We start from the raw sequence: 16,062 nt of genomic DNA, 5'->3' as shown, positions 1-16,062 counted from the left end.
CATACTTGCCTCTAGAAGCTTCTCTCCTTCCATCCTTCCCCATTCTCCCACCTCCCCCCGCAAAAAAGATACACTTTATTACAGCCCCAAACTACTTGGGATCAAGACTGGCCAGCGTACAGAAACGAAACCAGCTTTCCCTCCGTCTGACCCAGGATGCTCACCGCTTGCCGAGTTCACTCACCCACTCTCCCAACATTTTCCTGCCTGTTGCATGCAAAGCAATTGTCTCCAAACGCCAATTACTGATATTCAAAACTGCTGTTTTCCTACCCTGGTTAGAGACGCCTCCATGAGAGACCCGGGGTGAGCTCTTGAGTTGAAAGAGAACCTGGGGGGTGGAGGGAAACCCCTTCTCGAACCTCCACACCGTTCCCGTTGCCAAGGGAACCCTCTTTGTCTGGGGAGGCTAAGAATGGCCGCCTCTCCCACGGCCTGGCTCCAGGAGTGGCCAAATCGCTGCACAGGGTCAAGAGCAGAGGGAGGGGAAGCCTCGCACATGCTTCTCACAAAGAAATCACTTTCAAAGAATGAAAGAAGTGGTGAAAACATAGTTTTAGGAGGCACCCAGTGGGGAGGGACTAAGTTTATCTATAGTGCTGCAATCACATTTGTGTTGGCTTTTGTGCCCCTAAAAGGAGAAAGATTCAAATCTTTATTGCAGAGGAGACATGGTGGGCAGGACAGAGAGAGGGAGTGAGGGATGGGAAGGTTGCAAAGGGTATGTCCCAGGCTCCTTCAGCAGATGCTGGACATTGATCAGATATACAATTCATTAAAATATTTAGCTGAAGCTTTGTGCTGGATTATTTTGGCTCCTGGGCTGGTCGGAGGAGCTGTCTGCCTGTTTCCTAGAAGCCTGGTGGGGTCCAGCCCGGAGATGGTAGTGTCATTTTGATGGTGAAAACACATTCTCACTTGCCCTGCATTTTAGGGACCAGGTTTGGCTTTCCTTATCAGAATAAATTCTCTTGGGAAGTTGCCAAAGGAAGAACATGTGCATCCTTATTCTGAAATCCATTTGTCAAAGGTAGCCCAGACTGTATGGTAGTTTGGAAAGTTTGGATGGACCTCAATTAGAAGTCCCAGTGCCTGGCACAGGGCAGGTACTCACTACCTGAATGGTTGCTGAAGGATGACTTTCCAGCATCTTGTCTTTCTAACAAAGTAGGAAGATGAATACTTAGCACATGGAGCAGCCAAGTCTCAAGGATGTGGCTAACCTGAGGTGAACGGTAGTAGAGGAGAGACTAGTGAACGGTAGTAGAGGAGAGACTCAAGCCCAGGGCCCGTGATGTCTAAATGCATTTTTAAAATAGAGAGCTTGAAGGAATTCTCTATCTAAATGGTGCTGAACAATTTTACAAAAAAGGCAAATAAAGGAAAAGAGAAAGAGGAAAAGAAAAAGAAAAAAGAAAAGAAAAATAAAAAGAGAAACTGGTCACCTCTGCATCTAGTCTGGGCTAGTCTGGTGGGAGTTATTCACACTGAATTACAGGGAAGTACCTAGGAAAATGTACACACACGTGTGTGTACACACAAATGTGTACATACATATGCATGTACATATTTCCCTGCAAGATGGTGAGAGTCCTATATTACTCATTTCCTAAGTCTCAGCTCTGCCAACAGTTGTTCTGGGAACTTTCCACCACTAGCCCCAAGTTCAGCCCCATAGCACTTTTTAAAGATTCGCTTCATAATACTTACACCCTAATGTAGTCATTGGTACCTGCCTATATGATCACAGGAACTTCCCCTACCAAAATATCATCTCTCTGAGGGAAAGCAGCATGCTCTATTCCTTCTTCCGTTTTTTTTTTTGTCTCATAAATACCTAGTAATATGCCTATTGCATAGCAGGTGCATGATATATACTCAAGAACTGAAGAGCAAGGAGTCCATTTGTGAATGTTTTATTGAGTGTCAACTACATTAGGCCCCAGGGAGGACTCAAGAGATGTTGACGGTATAGTATCTCCCTGTGAAATTTAAGATTTATGTAAAATGAAGGACTTGGTCCTTAAATATTACTTAAGCCAATTGCAGTAAGTGTAGCTGAGAGTAATAGAAGTAATGCATTTATTTAATGGATAAAAACCAGCTCCCTCGGTGGTTTTGTCTGTCAGACTGTGGCTATAAAATCTCAGGAGCTATTGAGCTGCAAACAGGCCCAGTCAGGCTTGCAGGGTCTGTGCTTATTTCTTCTTGTCAATACCCTTGCCTTTTTCAGGCTGCCCGCTCCAAAGAAATCCTGGGTAAGGCGCATGACCTTGTGGTAGAAGGGCTGGAGACAGCTCCATCTATGATGCTACTTATCTTTCACAAAAGACTAATCTAAATCTATCCAAACCTACTACCAAAATACACAAGTTCCACCTGGTGCATAACCACAAGAAAGCAGCATTCTGGATCTTCTTATTGGTTGGGATATCTGGGCCCATGTTTCCCTTTCATCCTCTCTAGGGGATGCTGGCACAGGATGTACTCTGCATGGCTCACAGCACTAACTTGTCAACCAGGGGAAGATTCCAGCCAACGGGATCAGGGTCCTGGCCTCACTGCACCTTTGTGATGGAAACAGCAGGAGGAAAGTGCTAGGTGCCAGAGTCTCTGCCAATGCTTTCAGGTCATCTGATGGTCACACATGAAGACTGAGGCCCAGAGCTACATACCAAGGGAGCAGAGTTTGGACTGGACTCCATGCCTGGAATGCCCTCTCATGAGTGGCCTCCAGTGGCGTGTCTCCCACTCTGACCCTCCCATCAGGTCATGAGACTCTTCAGAGTAAGATGCTGCCATTTCTGTCCACTGCCCTCAGACCAAGTCCAGTATCTCAGGCTTTCTGTCATCTGCCCTTCCCAGCTCTGCCTCAGAGATTCTACTCCCTCACCCAGTGTCTCACATTTTCTCTGAAATACCAGGTCATCTCATTTCACCACATTCTTCCTCTTCCATTTTACTCTGCTGGAGATATAATACAAGCGAAGGCGATGTCACAGATAGCACCCCAAACCAACTTGCCAGACATCTTTGCCTGTCCAGGGAGCTGTGAGTAAGGTCCCACAGAAGGAGGGTTCTGGTGGAAAGATGTACTAGGAATTATGCTATCCTTCACTGGGAGGAAGGAGCAGAATCTCATACTCAGCATTCATCATGAGGTGCTGTGCATTTTGAGGAGAGAGTGGACGAAGAAGATGGAGGAGAAAGGGAAGGAAGGGGGAAGGAATTAGAATTCAGCCACACTTACCACCCAAGTGCATTCATGCTTTCTGGTCACCCACTAACTTCTGTTTGAACTAATAGCATTATCATACATTATAGTCTCAAAGTTAAATATCCACAGAGGCCAAATAAGTGAGGTAAATGAGGGCAGTGGGCCTTGGTAATAGGGAGTGGTGGAGACTGTGGTAAAACAGATCAAATGCTGTATGTAAAAGGAACAATAGTAACTCCAGCCACTTGCTGACATGTAGGATTGCAGTCCAGATCGCCAGAGTTGTTCACTTTTTTAGAGAAAAGCTGAAAATGTGTGAAATTTTCCAAATTAAGAAATGTTGATTCAAAATGTTAACAAACACTGTGCAGGACAAATAAAATATATGTAGTTTATGCACTGCCACTTTGTGACTTTTACTCTACATGGAACTTTCCAGAGTGTGAGCATAGGCATCATCAGGCAGGGGCATATCACTGTTGTCAATAATCCAGGTCACAACATGTATGTGAGAACACCTAGGAGGTAACAAGGTAGAAACATAAATGATCTAAATATGCTACTTCATGAAGTAGAGGGTGCTACCATGATCAGATATAAAAGAAGGGGAAAAAATCCTGGAAAACCTACCTCTTTCTCAGGAGTTGTGGCTTTGTTTGAAGTGGTGATGGGACTGGTCAATGCTACCCACCCCCAACTCTGGGAGCTAGACAGCTCCAGAGGCAGTCCTCCCCAATCCTCCGATGGTGCAGGAAGGCTGGGCTTGCGGACTGGTGGGAAAAGGGTAAGGGTTTGTGTGTGTCACTGCGACAAACAGAATGCCATGCCAGGTGTAGACATGTGCATGACTCAGTGCAGGTCCTTTTTCTCATTGGCCTCAAGCATTCTTTTTTCAGCTCTTAGCCAGCATAAACTCAAGACACCATATCTGGGGAGAGGCTGGCAATGGCGAGACCCTCCTCTTTAGGGAAGATCTTTCCTCACCTGGGAACAACTGTAGAGGCACTGGTAAGATGGCTTGTGGCCCAACTGATCACAATGGCTACCCTGCTTCTCACTCACTGTGCTTACCCCTAAGGAGGAAACCACCTCTGCCCTTCGAACCCCTTTATATCACCACCAGTCTCCTGTCTCAGGGCTACGACCGTGTGCCCCTCCTCTAAAATTTGCCTTCTATATCCCTTTTAGCTCTTCTCTTCCTTTTGGCTATGAGTCAAGTCTCACCAATTATTTTTCTACAAAGTCTACTGGTCCTGAGATAACATTTCCTATTTCTATAGCCACCAACCTCATCCAGGTGCTCAACATTCCAAATCCCTGTTGCTACTTGTTGCCTCTGAGGAAGGTTTTTCTTGCTTCCAGACTCTCCCCACCTGCCCTAAGCACCATTTCCATCACGTCATCCCCTTCCCTATTATTTATTATCTTAAATTAAAATACACAAACATGACCTTAAAAGACTTTTCTCCCACTGCCTCCGTGTAGAGCCTATCCAATTACCTTCAGGCAATGGAAAGAGCATGAATTTTGGAATCACGCAGACCCAAGTTCACATCCTGGCATTGCCATTTCTCCCTGTGGGATCAGAACAAATTATGTAAACTCTCCTGCCTTCAGTTTCCTCATCTCAAAATTGGGATAAATAATACCTACCTCGCACAGTTGTGGCAAGAATTATATAAGCTAATAGAGGCTATTCCCTTATATGTGTACTCAAAAAATGGTAGCAGACATTGTATTATTCTCCACGAATGCAGTATTAGAGGGGGAAAGTAGGAGGGTGTTTGCATCTGTCAGGGACATGATAGGTATGTCAAAAGAATCTGAATTATACTAAATAAATTATGGAAATCCATATAGCTCTACGTGTTCTGCTACAGTACAGAAGACAATGTAAAAAAAAAAAATCAAGAGAGAAAATGGAAAGCTATTACCATTAAGTCCCAGCAATTTTGTGCCCTGAACACCTTAGCTATGTCCTCTATGTTCTCCAACACAAATATGTGGCTTCAATCCACGAAAGCCCCTGCAAGTTCCCTGAAAACAAATGGCTTGTGCCCAACATTATGGATTTCACATGAGGTGTGCATGGCCTGTGATCACCATCCACCTTCACAGTGCCATTAAATGTGGTGGACACCGCAGAGTCACTAGAAATCAGACAAACCAGAATGTGAATCCTGACTCTATCAAGGTTCAGCTGTGGAACTGTGAGCAGGATACCTGATCTCTCTAAGCCTCAACCCTTTACCCATAAAATTAAGAGAACCAGGCTATCTATGTAGGGAGCTGTTTAGATCAGCAGCTCTTCCAAAGGTCCTCACCTATTTTAACTGTGCAATATACGTTTCCCTCTTATTCTCTTCAGTGGACCCAATGTTCACATCCTTTTAAGAAATTCCCTTGGAGGGGCGCCTGGGTGGCTCAGTTGGTTGGGCAACTGCCTTCGGCTCAGGTCACGGTCCCGGAGTCCCAGGATGGAGTCCCGCATCAGGCTCCCAGCTCCATGGGGAGTCTGCTTCTCCCTCTGACCTTCTCACTTCTCATGCTCTCTCTCACTGTCTCTCTCTCAACTAAATAAAATAAAAATCTTAAAAAAAAAAAAAAAAGAAATTCCCTTGGGGCGCCTGGGTGGCTCAGTAGGTTTAACCTCAGTAGGTTTAATCATAACCTAGGTCATGATTCTAGGTTCCTGGGATGGAGCCCCACATCGGGCTCTCTGCTCGGCAGGGAGCCTGCTTCCCTTCCTCTCTCTCTGCCTGCCTCTCTACTTGTGATCTCTGTCTGTCAAATAAATAAATAATTCTTTAAAAAAAAAAAAAGAAATTCCCTTGATCAAGTCCTTCTGACGCTAACTACTGTTTTTTCTGTATCCTCTCAGCAAATGAAACCTTAAAATTTACACAGTTACAAAATGAAACAAGATGGGATTGGGAGGGAGACAAACCATAAGTGACTCTTAATCTCACAAAACAAACTGAGGGTTGCCGGGGGGAGGGGGTTTGGGAGAAGGGGGTGGGATTATGGACATTGGGGAGGGTATGTGATTTGGTGTGTGCTGTGAAGTGTGTAAACCTGGTGATTCACAGACCTGTACCCCTGGGGATAAAAATATATGTTTATAAAAAATTAAAAAAAAAAAAAAATTTACACAGTTACAAAGATGAGTTTCTGAGTGAGATGGACTTGGTTTTTAATTCTGGTTTTACTACTAAATAGCTCTGTTACCTGGACAAGTCTCTGCTTCTTTTCCTTTAAGATAGAAATAACAACTCTCCCTCCTTTAGAGGACATTTATAAAGATTTAATGAGATAATGCAGGTAAAGTATTCAGAAGATAACCTAAGAGAATGCATCCAACAGAGGTTAGCTGCTCATTAAGGTGGAAACTACCAGAAGGGGTAATGAGCAGGATGGAATTTGGGTAGCATTTTGACACAAATAAGTTACATAATTTTGATCCATTCATATAACCTCTCTGTGTCCATATATATAAAATAAAAGCCATGCCATTTGCCTTATACCCCGTGAATTTCATAAAGATGAAGCAATGTCATAGATCTGAAGATTCTTTAAAAAATGAAAAGCACCAGTTTTACACATCTGCTGGCTAAAAAAAAAGAAAAAAGTTGTTTTCAACTTCTCTTGTGTGTGTGTATCTGGAAGCTCCTCGAAGGTAGGAAGGAATGCTTCTACTTCTTTTGCAACCATTCCATGTTGCCCGCTCACTACCCAGTAAGTGCCTGTTCCTCCCATACTTGCTTTGTAGAACAGGCTCAAACAAAAGCACCTACCCTGTATGTGTGGGCAGTATTTCTGCCAAGGCAAAGATTCAGCTCCTAGGTCCGAGGGCCTAAGCTACCCCAAGGAGAGGGGAAAGATTAAGCATCTGCAATAAATGTTCTCCAGGCAGGGAGGGAAAAATCACCTAACACTCTTGTGGCTTTTAGAAAAAAAGAGTAAGAGAGAAGAAGGAGGAAAAAGAAAACGCTGAGCTTTAAACAAGTGGCTGGGCTGTTTGTCATCTGTAAAATGAGGCGATGGAAAAGCACGGAAGGGCAGTGGTCACTGGGTCTGCTTCAGGGATTCGTGCCTCAGACGTCTGCTCCAGTGCTCCTGGGCTGCCCATCTGCAATTTCTTTTACTTTAACAAAAACAGGGAATTCTCACTGGGCTGAAGTTCCCACCCGGCTCAGGAGTTTTCAGACCTGGCCTAGGTGGTCTCTAAGTAAATATTTTCATCCTCACTCACTCACCTCCTCCTGAAGGGGGGAAAAATCATCTTTTTGCTCAGCTAGAGAAGAAATCACCCAAACCAAACAGCAGATTATTTGCACCATTGGAACCCTCATTCCAGGAACTCCCAGGAGGGCATGTGGTTTAAATCAGAGTGTCCGGGCTACTTGTCCATCTTCTCGATGAACCTGGTTAACACAAACCCGGAGATAAAGCTGGGATGCATGCCAAAGCACTTTAGGCCTATACAGATTGACCCTGGGATTCTCACCACCCCCCGGTAATTCTAGAAATCCACCTGCAGGCAAAACACAAAGAAATGTCTAACCTAAAGTGGAAACAATACTGTATCCTTGACTGTATGTAAAGCTTGAGTCCTTCGTGATTTCTCCATGGCTAGTAGGTTCAGTGGAAATACTTCTGCTTAGAGCTAATTTCAGGGGCTCATCCTGCATTCATTTGGTTTAAGCTTAGTAGCTGTTTTTTGTTTTTTCTTCCCCCCCTCCAGAAATCATTTCAGGTGTTCCTCTATTTGTGCCAGGCACGGTGCTAGGTTGTAGGGTTCTTAAGATGTGCAAAACACAACCTCTGCCCTCCAGTTCATAGCTCTTACAATGAAGATAAAAATCCAGATATACAATTATTAAAATATTAGCTTCCTAGGGTTATTGTTGCAAATTACCAGAAACTGGGGGATTTAAAACAATAGGGATTGTTTCTCTCACAGTTCCGGAGGCCAAAAGACTGAAAGGCAGGTATCAGTAAAGTTGGTTCCTTGGGGGGCTTTGAAGGAACATCTATTCCTCACCTCTCTCCTAGTTTCTGGTGGCCACTGGAAATCTATGGTGGGTCTTGGCTCATAGCTGCAGAGCTCCATTTAGTGCCTGCATCTTCACATGGCCTTCCCGCTGTGTCTCTCTGTGTCAAATTCCCCCTCTTTTCTAAATCCACTGGCTTGGGGGCCCACTCTAAAACAAGGATGACCTCATCCTAAGATACTTAACTAAATTACATCTGCAAAGACCCTATTTCCAAACAAAGTCATGTTCATAGGGACTGGGGGTTAGGACTTAAACATATCTTTTTGGGGACACACTTCAATCTGCTGCAAAGACCATATGTGATAAGTGCTATAAATATAGAGGTGAACATGGGACAGGACTGCAACAGATAGGAGCATGGCTTAATGCAGCTATGGGGAGTATCGGGGAGACTTCTGGTAGCGGTGATTCCCAGGGGAGTTTCTAGGACAGGCTGGAATCTGCCTACAGGAAGAGCTTCTTCTGTGAAGGCCAGGAGGTCTGTAAGTGTGTTGAAGGGGATCACTCTATGACATCTGAATGTTGATGGGCTCCTCGGATCCCTTTGCTGCTCCTCCCTCTTCTCCATTATCTGTATGACCCAAGAAGGAAGATCAGTGTGCAGAGGTGTATTGGCTGGAATTTCAAATGGTACAGCCTCTACCCCAGTGCAGACAGCTCCTCACCTTGGCCCCACATCTTAACAACAACAAAAAAGCCCAAAGCCACCTTTGCCTTAGCCTCCTTTGCTCTCCTTCTCATTTTCAGACTCTTGTGTGTCCTGTTCTCTTCCTGGGAATCCTAGCTTGTCCTACCAAGTAAACCTTCCCTCACACTCATTGGTGGGTGTCATCTATTTCAGCATCTGGATGCATTTCGGGATGGGTGATCAGACCCTGCCTCTGGGCAGGCTGATCAAACACAAGAAATAGTGGGACTGGGAATTACATGGAGTTTGTATGAATGGCGTATGTGGAGCGTGGGCAGGGTGAAGGGGAAGTAACTTCATGCTGGAGAGGCAGAGAGAGACAGATCACATAGAGGCTGAGAAAGCAGATGTGCTGCAGTGAAATACAAACTGGATAAAGCATGTCAAAGCCAAATAGCTCTTGTTACTGGTGATAACCAGTCAGAACATGCTGTTTGGGGACCGCCCTGACTCACAAGGAGTTAAGAAGTCAACATCAGGAAATACAGGATAGGATGGATCGACAAATGGAAAACCTGCAGGACAAAGAGTATTCCTGAGGTGTGGCTGGTCTTTCAATGCAGAATTTTCTAGGGTCTAAATTTCATTCTGGAAACCTGTCGGCAGGTGGTTTAAGCTTTCAGGCATAAGGCACAAATGAGTAAGTTTCTTATGCAGTGTCCTTTTAGTCCATTACTGGTTTTTAAAGGCCATGTGTTTCCAAAAGCATCTCCCATTTATCCAGAGGAATGATTTTCTCTTCATGGAGTGAACTTGGCCAACAGCTAGCCGTTGATGTAAGCTATAAGGGGGCAACTTGGTAAAGATATTTCAACTTGTCATTTCCATCCAGTTGGTGGAATTATGAGAGCTGCATCTGTGCAGTTTTTTTTAAAACACTTATTATATTGCTTAGACCATAAAATTAGACCCAGCACACCCTGGTTATAAAGAAATGGGGGGATGTGGGGTTGACAATGCTTTTTGGATAAGGATATCAGAGCTTTCTTTGGTGTGAAGCAGTTCATAACTTTGTGGACATTAACTACCTCTTCTCTGAGTGCTGTGCCTAAAGAGGTCTCACAGCACAGGGATGGGACTTGGTGTAGAAATACAAAGTGCATTGCAAATATTTACTCAAAGAAAGCTTTTCCCCCACCACACCCTGATAAATATTTTTTTTTCAAATGCTCCTTTATCCGAAATAGCCCACCACTCCAAGAACATTATATGGCTGATTCAGAAGGCCACATCCCATGCATTCTTGCTGCCATTCCAAACTCATTATTCATGTGTGGATTTGGATGGTCTTCAGAAGACTTGTTGAAGCATTCATACCAATTCAATCCAAAACTTCACTCTTTTGTTGGACCACTCTTTCTGTGACAGCCTTGGCATCCCAGGTCATTTTAGAGTAAAACATGAGGCACATGATCTCCCAAGGGGGGAAAAAATGGAGGTAACAGAGCCAGCAGCCCCCAGTCTTCAACTATTCCTCGTTAAAGACCCTATAGTATTCCACAGTAGAAGCTTGGGAACCAACCAGATGATGGTCATCCAACTGCAGGGATTGTACTGGCTCTGTCTACAGATTGTGTTTCTTATCTGCCTGCCAAGGCCCAATGCCCCTGATAGATGTAGCACTCAGAGATGACCTGCAAGAGAGGTAGGTTGTACCACTCAAACTAACTTTATGGAAAGAATCAGTGAGGCCAGATCTAGAGATAAAACAAAGATGCTAGACTGGGAATTGGAGAATCAAGAGGACCAACCTGGAAAATCGGGGGCATATCAGTGTGTGATCATTACTTGCACAACCACAATAAGTAAGCTAATACTAGAGATTGTGGAGATACAAAAAAATATATCATGTGGCCTTTACCCTCAAGCTAATGTGGGTAGCTAATGGACATCATACGTAGGAGCATAAAGTGACAACATAATTTAATAAATAGCACAGATAATGGGTTATAGCTGTGCTATTTTAGTGGTGAGAATAAGGGAAGGGATCACTTCCAATATGGAATAGCTAGAGAACATAAGATTTTTAATTTATTTAACGTTTTTATAGCACTTACTAGTTCTGAGTGCTAACTCATTTAATCTTCCTCACCATCCTATGATGATTCACATACCTCTCTTTTTAGATGAGGAAACTGACACAGAAAGGTTAAATAGCTTGCCCACGGTCACGCAGCTAGTAAGTAGCAGAGCTGGGATTCAAAACCTCCATCACAGGAGGAGAAAGAACTTAGATTGGACTTTGAAGGTAGGCTAGGATTTGGAAGACAAGAAAGAGAAGCCCTTCCAGTTGGATGGAAATGGCAGGCCATTCCAGGAAGGGAGTAGCATGATGTAAGATTCTTTCTCCTTGCTTCTGGGTGGTTGGTCTTACAGTGAAATGCAGGAGATGTTAGAGAGGAAGAGAAACAAGCTGAAAGACAGTGCAATGATTTGGCCAATACCTGGCTTAGGTTGTGGTTCTGAAAAATGGAAATGAATGAATTCAGAAGAATCTATAAATGATGAACTGACACAAATTGATAATCGAGTGGATCTGAGAGAAAAGATGTAGAAAGTCAAAGATTTCTCTCAAGTGTTGACCTAAAAATGGTGATACCATTAATAGGATAAGGGAAGCCAAGACGAGGCATGGGTTTTAAAATATCAGTTATGTTTTAGACATTTTGTTTTGAGATGACTGCTGGATTTCTAAATGCACATGTCCATTGAGCTATTGCTTAAGTGGGACCTGAGCTTAGGAAAGCGGTCAGGCTTGGTTGGGTTTCTAGACTTAGGAGCCACTAATGCAGAGGTGGGTGCATACAAGTATTCCAAGGGAGGAAGAATACAACAGCAGAAGTGAAAGACTGAATGTTATCCCAATCCAGTTACCAGAGGAAGTGAATTAACTAATAATGAAATAGATAAAGGGGAATAAAGAGGAAAGTTACAAAATGAGGATAATGTACTTCTGTGGAAATCAAGAGAAGACATAAGAGAAAGGGACAGTTAGTAATGTGTAATGTTGCAATGAAGTAATGGAGAACGGAGACTGAGACAAGAAAACAACAACAACAACAACATGGTGACTTCTGAGCAGCCAGTATAAATTGGGTGGTCCCTTTCTTCCCTCTCTAGGCTGAGTGTTGCCTGTTTTGTCCAACATTTCCTGATACAGGATAATTTTAAACCTTTCATCCTCAGCGACACAGCATAATGATGAAGAAGATGGCATGGACTCAAATTCAAAGGCTTTGCTGATAAACACAAATTTGGCAGTGGATGGAGCAGGTCATAGCCAAGGGTAGAGCCCTGATTTCTCATGCTACAGAATTTCCTCCAGGATATCACAGTCTTTGAGCACAGTTATTTAACCCATTGTGAATCCATTGTGGAAACTGCTGAATGTCTGGCTGAAATGAATAAGTACTCTCTTCTGGAGTGCTCTCTTAACTTATCAACACAGTAAATTTTAGCTTAAGAGTAATGAAGTTACCATACCATGATTTGTTCTTGATTGATGAATTTGGGCTTTTGGTGATCTTTTATTTATTTATTTTTTTGAATCTACAATTTAATCCTCTTTTCCAGAGTTTTGCCAAGAATTCTAATAAAGATTTAAGTTGAAGGAATTAAATGTTAGTGAACTTGGGTATCTTCTGATCACCAGTCTTCTGAGAATACTTCCATTCATTATGTATCATCTCAAAGATAAACAATAAGATTTCTAAGAGGACATATGGATATATATTTGCAGCATAAAAACTTTGCAAATAAAACATTGAGGCCTGAAAACTTGAACTCACAGATGCCTAACTGTTCTCTCTCAATCCTGACCTGAATTTCCTTTTTTATACTATTTATGTGATTTGGAAGATAATTCTTGCTAGAAAATCTGAAAACCTACTATGAGCTGGGTGTTCTTCCTTTTCTCTGTTACCCAGCACTGTGGTTCATTTTGACAACTGTTAAATGCCTACTCTGTGTGGCTTTATGCCAGGCTCTAGTGAGATGAGGATCTTAACCAAGACTTAGTCCATTATGGTTTTTGGCTTCCCCAGCAACCAGAAAGTGAATGGTATTAATAGAGCATCTTCTGATTCAAATCCATTTTCTGAATTAAACAGTTTGATATCTAAGTGCAGAAAGCCCCCCAAACCACTGACACTCCTCCCTTACTCCCCATGTATCCAAACAGGTTCACGGGCTGCCCATCCTCTTTTGTTTTCATTGGGATCATTCCAAACTGAATCACCAGAATGTCAACTACTGACATTCCTCAAACTTAGAAAAATCCCCATGCACTTTAGGAAACTTCTAGATATAGACTTAATTCTATTAATTCTCTGAATTCCTTGAAGTCTTGTGTACACGTCCAGAAACGCTCATTGTATCTTTAACCTATCTGAGATGGTTCTCTCAAAATTCCTGCTAATTCAACATCACTTTGAAGGCCAGTATGAAGTCTAAGGGCAAATTTATTTTTTTCCTTCTGCTTTCTGAAAAACAACGTGGTCAGTGAGGTAAAGGGTTGTGAGGTATTCTAGTTTTATTGGAATCACACTTCTGGGGAATTTATGAGGAGATAAAGTTCCTCATCATACTGAGATCATCTCTGTATTCTTTAATACAGTTCTGTATTAGAAAAACGTTTAAAATAACCTGTGTTAGGAAAATATCTTGAAACACTATCTGGCTATGTAGCCTACAATATGCCACCAAAATAGAACTTTGGATTATTTTCCTTTATTGCAAGTGAAATGCTTTTTACTTTACTTCCCATCTCAAATCTGTAAGTTTTTGTACAGGTGTTTGACTTCATTACACACAAGCCCAAATTCCTCTCCTTTTCCTATCCTTGAAGGCAACATGCCTTGAAGGCAGTTCTTCCAGCTGAGATTTAGAAAAAGATTTACAACAAGTAAGCAGGACTAAGTACCTGCCAGTGTCCATCAAGAAAGCTTGAAATGGATAGATAGGAAGTTTCTACAAGGGCTCATCAAGGCTGTAGTAAGAGAAGAGAAGCTCTGGAAAAGCATTTGCCTCATGAGAAACTTCAGCAGTGCTGAAATGGATTCTGCTTACACATACAGGCACCTATGTTTTTAAGGTATTATAACCTATAGAGTCCGATTCCTTAAAGAAATAAATTCAGCTGCAAACCTCCATGCTATGTATTGAAAGAGGGGGCAGATCTTCTGCTGGAAAAGCTACTCCCTTCTCAATCCTCCAGGACTTTTTTTTCAAATTTATTTATTTTATTGGCGGGGGGGCGTTGCCTGGAGGGATAGAAGGAAAGGGAAAGGAAATCTTAAGCAGACTACCTCCACACATAAAGCTTGACCCAGAGCTTGACCTCACGACCATGAGACCATGATCTGAGCTGAAACCAACTGAGCGATCCAGGCGTTCCCTCCTCCAGAAAATTTTTTTTACCTCCATGATATCTACAGATATATCCAGCCTGCTGGATTTTAAATGTTTAATTTGTATATCTGTCTTCCCCTTCAGACTATGTCTGATTCATTTGTATATTTCCACCATCCACCTTAATGCTTCTTGAATAAATGATCTGGTTTCCTCTGTGGGCACAGTTGTGGCAGATCCCTAGTAAGAGTGTCTGGATTTATTAAGAGTGACTCTACTCTCTCAGAGCAACAGAATTCTAATCTTTGGTGACTTAGCCAGGGCAAGAATTCTGGTCCTGAGGATCTGACATTTGGACAGGGTTGATATTGTTCTTTTGTCTTTCTTCAAAGGTTTATTGTTTATTGTATCCATAGGCCTGGCTGTGCAAGTAAATAAATACCTAGGAGATTGGATATGCCTTTTGTATATCTTAGCATCTTAGGTTGAACTGCCCCAACAGATTGTTCCCTCTGAGAGTGGTAATAGTGTTCTTCTATGTGATGGTTCCTGCAAATCTCTCACATTGCTCTCACAGCCAGCATAAGGTAATGCTTCTTTATCAGAACATCTTATAGCATGCTTCACCACAAGAATCTCTTTGGGGGCTTTCCCCTTTTCTTCTCATTTATGTAGCTTTTGTCACGTTTCTCCATTCATAATCTCAGCTCATTTTTCTACCTGGTTGCTTTCTTCCTGAATTATTTTTGTACTCCCTATTATGTCCATTATCTAATAAAATAGGATGTAACAAGGTGATCCTCAAACTTTTTCCTTCACTTTTAGCAGCCACTGAAGTTTGAAAAAAGGGCAAATAGAACCTCTTAATCAATAACCTTGGAGAAAGAGAAACACAAAATAGATATAGAAGGTCAGAATGTTCTTCTAATCAGTGTGAGTCACTTCCCAGCTTCCAGAACAACAGCATCTGTGGGTCGCAGGCAACAACTGTTTTCAAGTCTTGCTAACTAAAACAAGTTAATCTCCTTCTCCTTTATTTTCTCTTAAAAATAATCTATGTATTTGAGAATCTTCAGCTAGCTTCTCAGTAGATGATACTGAGATCTCAGAAGGCTAAAAATAGCTCTGTCATGTTGTAGAAAGAACACCAAGCAAGGAATCTAGAGAACTGGGTTCTAATTCAAACTCCATCATTCTGTGGTTTCAGGCTAGTCAGCTGAACTCTGAATCTTGTTTCTTGATCTATTAAACTGAGGCAGAAAATAGTCCCTGCTTTCCACTGGGTATTTATAAAGTCATACACATGTATGTATGTATACATGCATAAACACACACATATTTTGTGAACCACATACCGCTGCATATGTACTACATTTTAGGTAATTATCATTGTACTTTAAAGCTAGCTTGGCACCTTAGAGCCCTTATAGATGGAAAAGACTAGAATGAACAACCTAGACTCTGATTTTTGTAGCAGAGCTGGTTATATGAAGTTGACCAAGTCATTCAAACTGTTGGAGAAATTCCCCATTAGATGAGATGAGGATAATGAGTATCTCTGGCCTTCCTCCAGAAAGTTTTGCTGTCTGGCCCAAGGTTCCACCTCTTCCCCTAAAGAATGACACCAGGAAGATTCACTCTTCAGGGCGCAGAGCACACTTATCCGCTTTCAACTCACTCTTTACCCTAAGAGTCCATCCAGACAACACATTAGAGAACAAAACATTAACAATACTTAGGCAAGACATACC

Source organism: Mustela putorius, unplaced genomic scaffold (genome assembly GCF_011764305.1).
Source record: "Mustela putorius furo isolate JIRA1106 unplaced genomic scaffold, ASM1176430v1.1 tig00003962_pilon_pilon_pilon, whole genome shotgun sequence".
Taxonomy (NCBI): domain Eukaryota; kingdom Metazoa; phylum Chordata; class Mammalia; order Carnivora; family Mustelidae; genus Mustela; species Mustela putorius.
This window is presented reverse-complemented; position numbering follows the sequence as displayed.